The sequence below is a fragment of the Scyliorhinus torazame genome, chromosome 24, assembly GCF_047496885.1.
Source record: "Scyliorhinus torazame isolate Kashiwa2021f chromosome 24, sScyTor2.1, whole genome shotgun sequence".
In the NCBI taxonomy this organism is placed as follows: domain Eukaryota; kingdom Metazoa; phylum Chordata; class Chondrichthyes; order Carcharhiniformes; family Scyliorhinidae; genus Scyliorhinus; species Scyliorhinus torazame.
The window spans coordinates 45,600,238-45,611,200 of record NC_092730.1 but is presented as its reverse complement, the minus strand read 5'-3'; the positions used below and the strand labels follow the sequence as shown (position 1 = coordinate 45,611,200).

The 10,963-nt window shown below is 46.8% G+C and overlaps 2 non-coding genes across 2 annotated transcripts; one reads left to right on the top strand and one right to left on the bottom strand.

Moving 5' to 3' along the window:
• Positions 1–209: 209 nt before the first annotated feature.
• trnak-cuu (transfer RNA lysine (anticodon CUU)) lies at positions 210–282 on the bottom strand. The gene has a single exon. It is a non-coding gene; the product is annotated as a tRNA-Lys (tRNA).
• A 10,313-nt stretch (positions 283–10,595) lies between these two features.
• trnap-agg (transfer RNA proline (anticodon AGG)) lies at positions 10,596–10,686 on the top strand. The gene is given in 2 exon segments: positions 10,596–10,631; positions 10,651–10,686. It is a non-coding gene; the product is annotated as a tRNA-Pro (tRNA).
• Positions 10,687–10,963: the final 277 nt, after the last annotated feature.

Sequence of the window (10,963 nt, the reverse complement as noted above, 5' to 3'; positions counted from 1 at the left end):
AAATGTGTTTCCGGTTGTGGAAATATGGCCCCTCTGAAGCAGAACCTTTCTGCGCCATTACTGAGACGAAATTTAAATTCCAGATTTATTAAGTCTTGCCACCAAGGGTTAGTTCAGACCTCTATATTCCCAGTCCAGCGACATAACCTTGTGTTCCTGTTGTCAAAACAGTTCGTTCAGCATCAATATTTTCAGATCATAATATAGACCGCCCAACGTGGGGCTCGAACCCACAACCCTGGGATTAAGAGTCTCATGCTCTACCGACTGAGCTAGCCGGGCTGGTGCTGCATTAAACTAGCTATTAAACCTCTTCCTGTAGAGAGTAGCTGCGGTGCTCATTCGGAGGGGCAGTGCTAACACAGAATCATAGACGTTTACAGCATGGAAACAGGCCCTTCGGCCCAACCAGTCCATGCCGCCCAGTTTTTACCATTAAGCTAGTCCCAGTTGCCCGCACTTGGCCCATAACCCTCTATACCCATCTTACCCATGTAACTATCTAAATGTTTTTTAAAAGACACAATTGTACACGCCTCTACTACTACCTCTGGCAGCCCATTCCAGACATTCACTACCCTCTTGAGTGAAGAAATTGCCCCTCTGGGCCCTTCTGAATCTCTCCCCTCTCACCTTAAACCTATGCCCTCTAGTTTTAGACACCCCTACCTTTGGGAAAAGATGTTGACTATCTACCTTATCTATGCCCCTCATTATTTTATAGACCTCTATAAGATCACCCCTAAGCCTCCTACGCTCCAGGGAAAAAAGTCCCAGTCTATCCAGCCTCTCCTTATAACTCAAGCCATCAAGTCCCGGCAACATCCTAGTAAATCTTTTCTGCACTCTTTCCAGTTTAATAATATCCTTTCTATAATAGGGTGACCAGAACTGCACACAGTATTCCAAGTGTGGCCGTACCAATGTCTTGTACAACTTCAACAAAACGTCCCAACTCCTGTATTCAATGATCTGACCAATGAAACCAAGCATGCCGAATGCCTTCTTCACCACCCTGTCCACCTGCGACTCCACCTTCAAGGAGCTATGAACCTGTACTCCTAGATCTCTTTGTTCTATAACTCTCCCCAACGCCATACCATTAACTGAGTAGGTCCTGGCCTGATTCGATCTGCCAAAAGGCCATTCGTCGGCCCACTGGCCTAATTGATCAAGATCCCGTTGCAATCCTAGATAACCTTCTTCACTATCCACTGTGCCACCAATCTTGGTGTCATCTGCAAACTTGCTAACCATGCCTCCTAAATTCTCATCCAAATCATTAATATAAATCACAAATAACAGTGGACCCAACACCGATCCCTGAGGCACACCACTGGTCACAGGCCTCCAGTTTGAAAAACAACCCTCTACAACCACCCTCTGCCTTCTGTCGTCCAGCCAATTTTGAATCCAATTGGCAACCTTACCCTGGATCCCGTGAGCTTTAACCTTCTGCAACAACCTACCATGCGGTACCTTGTCAAAGGCTTTGCTAAAGTCCATGTAGACAACGTCTACTGCACTGCCCTCATCTACCTTCTTGGTCACCCCCTCAAAAAACTCAATCAAATTTGTGAGACATGATTTTCCACGCACAAAGCCATGCTGACTGCCCCGAATCAGTCCTTGCCTCTCTAAATGCGTGTAGATCCTGTCTCTCAGAATACCTTCTAGCAACTTACCTACTACAGACGTTAGGCTCACCGGTCTGTAGTTCCCAGGCTTTTCCCTGCTGCCCTTCTTAAACAAGGGCACAACATTCGCCACTCTCCAGTCTTCAGGCACCTCACCTGTGGCTGCCGATGATTCAAATATCTCTGTTAGGGGACCCGCAATTTCCTCCCTAGCCTCCCACAACATCCTGGGATACATTTCATCAGGTCCCGGGGATTTATCTACCTTGATGTGCTTTAAGACTTCCAGCACCTCCTCCTCTGTAATATGCACACTTCTCAAGACATCACTATTTATTTCCCTTAGTTTCCTAACATCCATGCCTTTCTCCACCGTGAATACCGATGAGAAATATTCATTCAAGATCTCACCCAACTCTTGTGGCTCTGCACATAGATGTCCTTGTTGATCCTTAAGATGTCCTTGTTGATCCTTAAGAGGCCCTAGTCTGTCCCTAGTTACTCTTTTCCCCTTTATGTATCTGTAGAATCTCTTTGGATTCTCCCTTGCATTATTTGCCAAAGCAATTTCATGTCCCCTTTTTGCCCTCCTGATTTCCCTCTTAACTCTATTTCGACAATCTCTATACTCTTCAAGGGATCCACTTGATCCCAGTTGCTTATGTACGTCATATGCCTCCTTCTTCTTTTTGACCAGAGACACAATATCTCGAGTCATCCAGGGTTCCCTACTTCTACCAGCGTTGCACTTCACTCTAAAGGGAATGTGCTTACCCTGCACCCTGGTTAACACATGTTTAAAAGCCTCCCATTTACCAGCCGTCCCTTTGCCTGCCAACAGTCTCCCCCAATCTACCTCTGCAAGTTCCTGTCTGATACCATCAAAATTGGCCTTGCCCCAATTAAGAATTTTAACTCTTGGGCCAGACCTATCATTCTCCATAGCTATCTTAAAACTAATGGAGTTATGGTCACTTGTCCCAAAGTGATCCCTCACTAGCACTTCTGTCACTTGCCCTTCCTTATTTCCCAAGACGAGGTCAAGCTTTGCCCCCTCTCTAGTCGGTCCATCCACATACTGAATGAGATATTCCTCCTGAATACACTCAACAAATTTCCCTCCATCCAAGCCCCTAATGCTATGGCTGTCCCAGTCAATGTTGGGAAAGTTAAAGTCCCCTACTACTACCACCCTATTATTCTTGCAGATATCTGTAATCTCCTTACATATTTGCTCCTCAATTTCCCGCTGACTATTTGGGGGCCTGTAGTACAGTCCTACCAAGGTGATCTCTCCCTTCTTATTTTTCAGTTCCACCCATATAGACTCAGTGGGCGAACCCTCGGATATATCCCCTCTAAGTACTGCCGTGATGTTCTCCCTCATCAAAAACGCCACTCCCCCTCCTCTCTTACCTCCTGTTCTATCCTTGCTATAGCATCTGTACCCCGGAACATTGAGCTGCCAGTCCTGCCCCTCCCTTAGCCATGTTTCAGTCATAGCTATAATATCCCAGTCCCATGTGCCCGTCCATGCCCTGAGTTCATCTGCTTTGCCCATCAGGCCCGTTGCATTGAAATAAATGCAGTTTAATGTAAACCTTCCTTGCTCTCTGCCCTGCTTTCTCTGGTCATGCTTTACACACTCTCCCTTCCTGCCTTTTGTTTCTGTCCCCACTGACTTCCTACATCGGTTCCCATCCCCCTGCCACATTAGTTTAAACCCTCCCCAACTGCACTAGCAAACACACCCCCGAGAACATTGGTTCCAGTCCCACCCAGATGCAGACCGTCCGATTTGTACAGGTCCCACCTCCCCCCGAACCGGTCCCAATGTCCCAGGAATTTGAAACCCTCCCTCTTGCACCATCTCTCAAGCCACGTATTCATCCTAGCTATCCTGTCATTCCTACTCTGACTATCACGTGGCACTGGTAGCAATCCTGAGATTACTACCTTTGAGGTCCTACTTTTTAGTTTAACTCCTAACTCCCTAATTTCAGCTTGTAGGACCTCATCCCGTTTTTTACCTATATCGTTGGTGCCTATATACACCACGACAGCTGGCTGTTCACCCTCCCCCTCCAGAATGCCCTGCAGCCGCTCCGAGACATCCTTGACCCTTGCACCAGGGAGGCAACATACCAACCTGGATTCTCGTTTGCGTCCACAGAAACGCCTGTCTATTCCCCTTACAATTGAATCCCCTATCACTATAGCTCTGCCACTCTTTTTACCGCCCTTCTGTGCAGCAGAGCCAGCCACGGTGCCATGAACCTGGCTGCTGCCACCTTCCCCTGGTGAGCCATCTCCCCCAACAGTTTCCAAAACGGTAAATCTGTTTTGGAGGGAGATGACCGCAGGGGATCCCTGCACTGCCTTCCTACTCTTCCTCTGTCTGTTGGTCACCCATTCCCTATCTGCCTCAGTAATTCTAATCTGCGGTGTGACCAACTCACTGAATGTGCTATCCACAACTTCCTCAGCATCGCGGTTGCTCCAAAGTGAGTCCATCCGCAGCTCCAGAGCCGTCAAGCGGTCTAACAGGAGCTGCAGTTGGACACACTTCTTGCAGATGAAGGAGTCAGGGACACCAGAAGGGTCCCTGACTTGCCACATCTCACAAGAGGAGCATGACACGGGTCTGAGCTCTCCTGCCATGACTTAAACCTGAAGTTAAATTTGAACTACACTACACAGCTAAGAGAAAGTCAAAGAGAGATAAATCACTTACCAGCTACAAGCCAATCACTTACCTGCTGGCTGTGATGTAATTGCTCCCGAGGCTCCCTCACAGGTCTGCTTCTCGGCACCTCCTTAAGATGAGCACCAAATTCCCTTAACTAGTTAATTAATTTACTTAATTAATTGGATTTTTTTTTTGGGGGGGGGGAAACTCAACCCCAAACACCAAACTCCAAAAATAAAACACAGCCCTCACTCACCTCTTACCCGAACTCAGTCTTACCCAAACTCAGATACACTCTGTTTGCCTCCAGCACTCTGTTTCTATAGGCACTTCAGCCACACCCTTTGTATCCTTCCTGATATACAGTCGGCCAATAGGCCTGCTCCCGAAACTGATCTCCCGAAACTAACAGCTAACTTGCAAGGTCTGGAAGTTGTTAAGCAGTACTTACCTCACCCACGCCGCGACCTTTTAAACTCTCCGCTCTGACTCGCAGCTCCCGCGCTTTTTCAAACTCCCGCGCTGTTTCCAAGGTCCCGGCTCTCTCTCTCTCCCGAACAGCTGACCTGCAAGGTAAGGAAGTGGTTAAGCAGTCCACGTTGGGCCGAATGGCCTCCTTCTGCGCTGGATATTCTACGATTCTATGATCCAAGGATGTTGATGCGGTGGAGACCTTCTGCCACACTGCCCACTGCTGACACCATGTAGAAATGCTGGTCTCTCAATGACTGGCGACCAAGGAGTTGGAATAAAAATAACTGATTTAATAGTTGAGCAGCGGCTCCTGGCTTGTGCTCTGACCGCGATCCGGGGAACTGCCGGAATCCCGACACGTGATCATGTTAGTTGCGTCATCACGTGACCTTTCGGTCTGCACAGGTCTCCCTCTGTAATTTCTTGATTCATCATTTTAATTTTCTTCCAGACTCGGAAGTGTAGTGCTGCTGCATTTGAATTTCTAATATATTTCCAATGTAACTGATGTTGTTCCACAAACTATTTAATCAGTGGAATTGTGCGTTTAGGGAGCTGAGGTTTTCGAGTCTCTCAAGGCCTCTCTCCAAATCCAAAGGTCATTTCCCACGAAGATTCAACCCCTCCTCACATAAACCCCGGGGCCCCGTTGATCGTTTGAATGCAATAACTTCCTGGAGTAATTCCAGGCTGGTTTTAGAATGTATTATATAGACCAAATTACCAATGAATGACATACTGGACACAGCTGCGATGGCCAAGTGGTTAAGGCGTTGGGATTGAAATCCATTGGGGTTTCCCCGCGCAGGTTCGAGTTTTGTTCGCAGCGACTGTGATTCGAAATGTTTGTTCAACTCGGCGGACAAGTCGCTGACTCCGGAATGAATCGGAATTCTGATTGGCTGCAAATAAACGGTTGGAACCTTCATCGAGTTCAGTCCGATATTTAACATTTTTGGGGGGAAACTGAACGAAATATAAAGATGGAAACGTGGTTTGCTTTCATTCAGCTGCATGTATATCTCTGTAAAAAGATCGTGGCAGAAATAGAACATATTTTATCTCTCTATCTGTTTCTTTGTTTCTTTCCCTCTCCCTCACTCATTGTTTTTGTGCTTCTCCGGGGACTGATTGGATACACAGTGAAACTCAGCCCCATCTCATCCCAACTCTTTTGGACAAACACGTCCTGGCGATGGGCGGTCCTGAATCAGTGGAAGAATCGACAAACTATTCCATTCTTGGCTCTGTGAGAAGTTCCATTCCTGGTTGTGAGGTGGCTCTGAGATAAAGGGATCGAGAGAGAACGAGGTGACTGCAGTCTGACTCTTACTCTGAAAACCAGTTAGTGCGCCCTTGTAGAAAGTGGATGTGTCTGAGAACAGGAGGAAAGCAGATCATGGGCCTGTGATTGATTTTATTGAGCCGGACCTTGAAAAGTGAAGCAAACTTCTAACCAGTCAGCGCCTGTGTGTGAGCTGGGAAGGAATGACGGCTGACATTGAGACAGTTCAGAGTGAATTTTTACAGCAAATCAAATCTTCAAGAGGTGTTGGTATATTGTTTTCAGAGAAAATGTCATAATTTCTTAAAAGATCAGTTGCGCGTGTTTTTGTTTTGTTCGGTAATTTGGGGAATCTGTTTGGAGCGGGTGCAGTTGGTCAATATCTGTGCCTCTTGCTTGTCCAGCTCCCCGGGCAGCAGCAGCTCCATTCCTATCCAGATGTGTGGGCAGAAACGGCAAACCCACATTATTGTATCCCCGCGGAGGTTCGAACCCCGCTCGGAGCGGCTCTGCTCCGGAATATTTACTCAGCTCCATAAACAAACCACTGACCACACAAAAGACCGGTGCTCCCTTTGACTCTGATTGATGGTTTTCACCCAATTTGGCTGTTTGGGGAATGAAAGCAAAAATTTATAGGGTCTGGTAATCAGCATTTTTTAATAAACTACACTAAACGTATAAAACAATACTTTATAAAGGATATTTAACCAATATTAATCAATATTAATAAAGTTTCCTGTAAAGTTTGGAAGGAAAAGCCCATCCCATCAGGGCAGGAAATGTTGGGAATGGACCGGAGTGAAACATTCCCAGACCATGTCCAACATGTTTCTCCTCAGCATGAAAACTCCCCGCGGAAAGACTGAAACAGACACACATTTGATCGCATCATGATTAACATCACACACACCTTAACCATGAGGCCACTGATGAAGTCATGATGGCTTCGAATTTCTCCTAAAATGCCAACTGAACCCACTGACTGGCAGAATGACATTACCCACGTGATTGGCGAGGCGCATCCACAGGCCGACTTGGCGAGTGGTGAAATCTGACATCACTGCTTCTGATCAGCTCCAGATCAGAGAGATAAATGTCACATTGTTCATTAACATTTCTGATTTATAATTGTGGGGAAACTGATGGGCTTTGGGACGCAATTAAAAGTTGTTTTAAGTGAGATCAAATCAGCGGCTGGCTAGTTGGTCTGGGGAGACCTGTGCCACACACAGCAGCAGAGACTGCAGGTAGAGAATGACTCGAATATTCACATGTCACACCGGAGAACACATCGGAGAACACTTCAGCAGTCAAGGGCATTCAGCCTCTGATCTCGGGGAAAGCGTTCTCCAAGGCAGCCTTCAGGACGCGCGACAACGCAGAATCGCCGAGCAGAAACTTATAGCCAAGTTCCGCACACATGAGTACGGCCTCAACCGGGACCTTGGATTCATGTCGCATTACATTCGCTCCGCACCATCTGGCCTGGGATTGCGGAATCCTACCAACTGTCCCGACTTGAGACAATTCCCACCTCTTTAACCTGGGGTTACCCCTATCTACGGATCTGTAAAGATTTAATTACCTGCAAATGCTGGCATTCAAAGCATTCTCTTACATCTTTGACTTTGTCTATATACATGTTTCCGGAACATATCTCTTCATACACCTGAGGAAGGAGCAGCGCTCCGAAAGCTAGTGTTTGAAACACACCTGTTGGACTTTAACCTGGTGTTGTCAGACTTCTTACTGCGCACATCAGAGACTGACAGATAAAGATTCATTCACCACCCAAATGCATATATGCCCCTCCCCCAACGGACACACAAGCGCAACGCCACTGAAAGTTTTGTAATGATTCTGATATGCAGACGTTTTACGGAAATTGGCAAAGAACATAATGATTTTCTCCACTCAATAACAATATCAGAGATTGATCATTACAGATTTAGTTCCACCTTCACACAGATTTTCAGAGAATGAAAGATACTGAATGAATGACAGACTCTCATACAGTCCCAGAGACACACACAACGCGATTTAACTGAATCCCAAAGACAGAGTGTTACAGTAGATGTGCAACAATCCTAGGAATTACCGGAATATTACAAATATGGAATAAATCTGACTCTGTCATACAGTGTCAGAGACTGAAATATACATGAATTATATTTCAAAATTGATTGCATTTAGCAGGGTGGTAGTGTCAAATAACCCGATGGAGCGAATCCTCAATGTGAAGATGGGGCCTTGTCTCCACAAGGACTGTGCAATGGTCACTCTGAACATATAGAGTATGGGACACGGAGTTCCACAGACTGAATCCTACTTTCCACACAACACCACTGACTGGATTGGATTGGATTGGATTTGTTTATTGTCACGTGTACCGAGGTACAGTGAAAAGTATTTTTCTGCGAGCATCTCAACAGATCAAAATCGTGCATGAGAAGAAAAGGGAATTTAAAAAAATACATAATAGGGCAACACAACATATACAATGTAACTACATAAGCACTGGCATCGGATGAAGCATACAGGGTGTAGTGTTAATGAGGTCAATCCATAAGAGGGTTATTTAGGAGTCTGGTGACAGTGGGGAAGAAGCTGTTTTTGTGTCTGTTCGTGCGTGTTCTCAGACTTCTGTATCTCCTGCTCGATGCAAGAAGTTGGAAGAGTGAGTAAGCTGGTGGGAGGGATCTTTGATTATGCTGCCTGCTTTCCCCAGGCAGCGGGAGGTGTAGATGGAGTCAATGGATGGGAGGCAGGTTTGTGTGATGGACTGGGCGGTGTTCACGACTCTCTGAAGTTTCTTGCGGTCCTGGGCCGAGCAGTTGCCATACCAGGCTGTGATGCAGCCCGATAGGATGCTTTCTTTCGTGCATCTGTAAAAGTTGGTAAGGGTTAATGTGGACATGCCGAATTTCCTTAGTTTCTGAGGAAGTATAGGGGCTGTTGTGCTTTCTTGGTAGTAGCATCGGAGTGGGTCGACCAGGACAGATTTTTGGAGATGTGCACCCCTAGGAATTTGAAACTGCTAACCATCTCCACCTCGGCCCCGTTGATGCTGACAGGGGTGTGTACAGTACTTTCCTTCCTGAAGTCAATGACCAGCTCTTTAGTTTTGCTGGCATTGAGGGAGAGATTGTTGTCGCGACACCACTCCACTAGGTTCTCTATCTCCCTCCTGTATTCGGACTCATCGTTATTCGAGATCCGGCCCACTATGGTCGTATCGTCAGCAAACTTGTAGATGGTGTTGGAACCAAGTTTTGCCACACAGTCGTGTGTGTACAGGGTGTAGAGTAGGGGGCTAAGTACGCAGCCTTGCGGAGGCCCGGTGTTGAGGACTATTGTGGAGGAGGTGTTGTTATTCTTTCTTACTGATTGTGGTCTGTTGATCAGAAAATCGTGAATCCAGTTGCAGAGTGGGGAGTCAAGTCCTAGGTTTTGGAGCTTTGATATGAGCTTGGCTGGGATTATGGTGTTGAAGGCGGAGCTGGAGTCAATAAATAGGAGTCTGATGTAGGAGTCCTTGTTTTCGAGATGCTCCAGGGATGAGTGTCGGGCCAGGGAAACAGTTAGGGGCAGCACGGTAGCATAGTGGTTAGCACAATTGCTTCACAGCTCCAGGGTCCCAGGTTCGATTCCTGGCTTGGGTCAACGTCTGTGCGGAGTCTGCACATTCTCCCCGTGTTTGCGTGGGTTTCCTCCGGGTGCTCTGGTTTTTTCCCCCAGTCCAAAGATGTGCAGATTAGGTGGATTGGCCATGCTCAATTGCCCTCAGTGTTTGGTGGGGTTACTGGGTTATGGGGATAGGGTGCATGTGTGGGCTTGGGTAGGGTGCTCTTTCAAAGAGCCGGTGCATACTCGATGGGCCGAATGGCCTCCTTCTGCACTGTAAATTCTATGAAATGTCGTCTGATGTGGACCGGTTGCAGAGGTATGCGAATTGCAGTGGATCGAGGCGTTCTGGGAGTATGGAGGTGTTGCGCTTCGTGGTGAATCCTGGTGAATACCAAGAGCTGAATTATGTTGTGAACACTCACATAGAATGGCACACAGAATAAAATGGCGAGATTGTGGAAAATGTGGACCGTTTTCCATGGCCGGAAGCCTTCACTGAAAAAAGGCAGATCCAGCAGATAGGATTCGCCCTCACCTCCAATGTGTCAGCTCAGCCTTCAGCAGATTGAGAAAGAGAATACTTGAGGAGCAGCTTCATGACAGAATCGTTCGGAGTGACCATCGCACAGTGCTTACTCAGCAACGGCAAAGACTGGTCCCGTATGTGTTTTATTCTGCTCGCAGTGGAGGCCAACAAACCAAAAATAACCCAATTTACCCAATGATCCCAGTACGAAAAGCAAGGGACAAAAATTGTTCCTTTTGATTTTATTTTAACAACGAAACGAAATTGAACAGGAATTCAGAAGCGCATTGAGCTGATACAATAAGCTTCGGGAGGCAATGATAAGCTGGTTTGAGTAAGTCTTAGCTGTGATTTGGCTCGTTGGTCTAGGGGCATGATTCTCGCTTAGGGGCTTCCATTTGCGATAAAATGCGAGAGGTCCCGGGTTCAAATCCCGGACGAGCCCTGTTTATTTTTATCACGACGATCATTGAAGTCGGGAGCAGGTTTGAGCCCCAGAGAACACGTGAAGAAACGAACACGTTATTTAAAGACCGTTTCACCATGGTGTTGGACGCTGAATGTATCCTCAAATATGTAAAACAAACGAACGCCTGTGCATCCAGGTAGCTGGCTGAATGCAATGGGTGTATGTAACCCCGATAAACCTTTGATTTATTTGCTGAATGTCCGCCTTAAAAATAATCAATGTCCCGCTTCCGCCGCCTTCTGAGGCAGAGTTC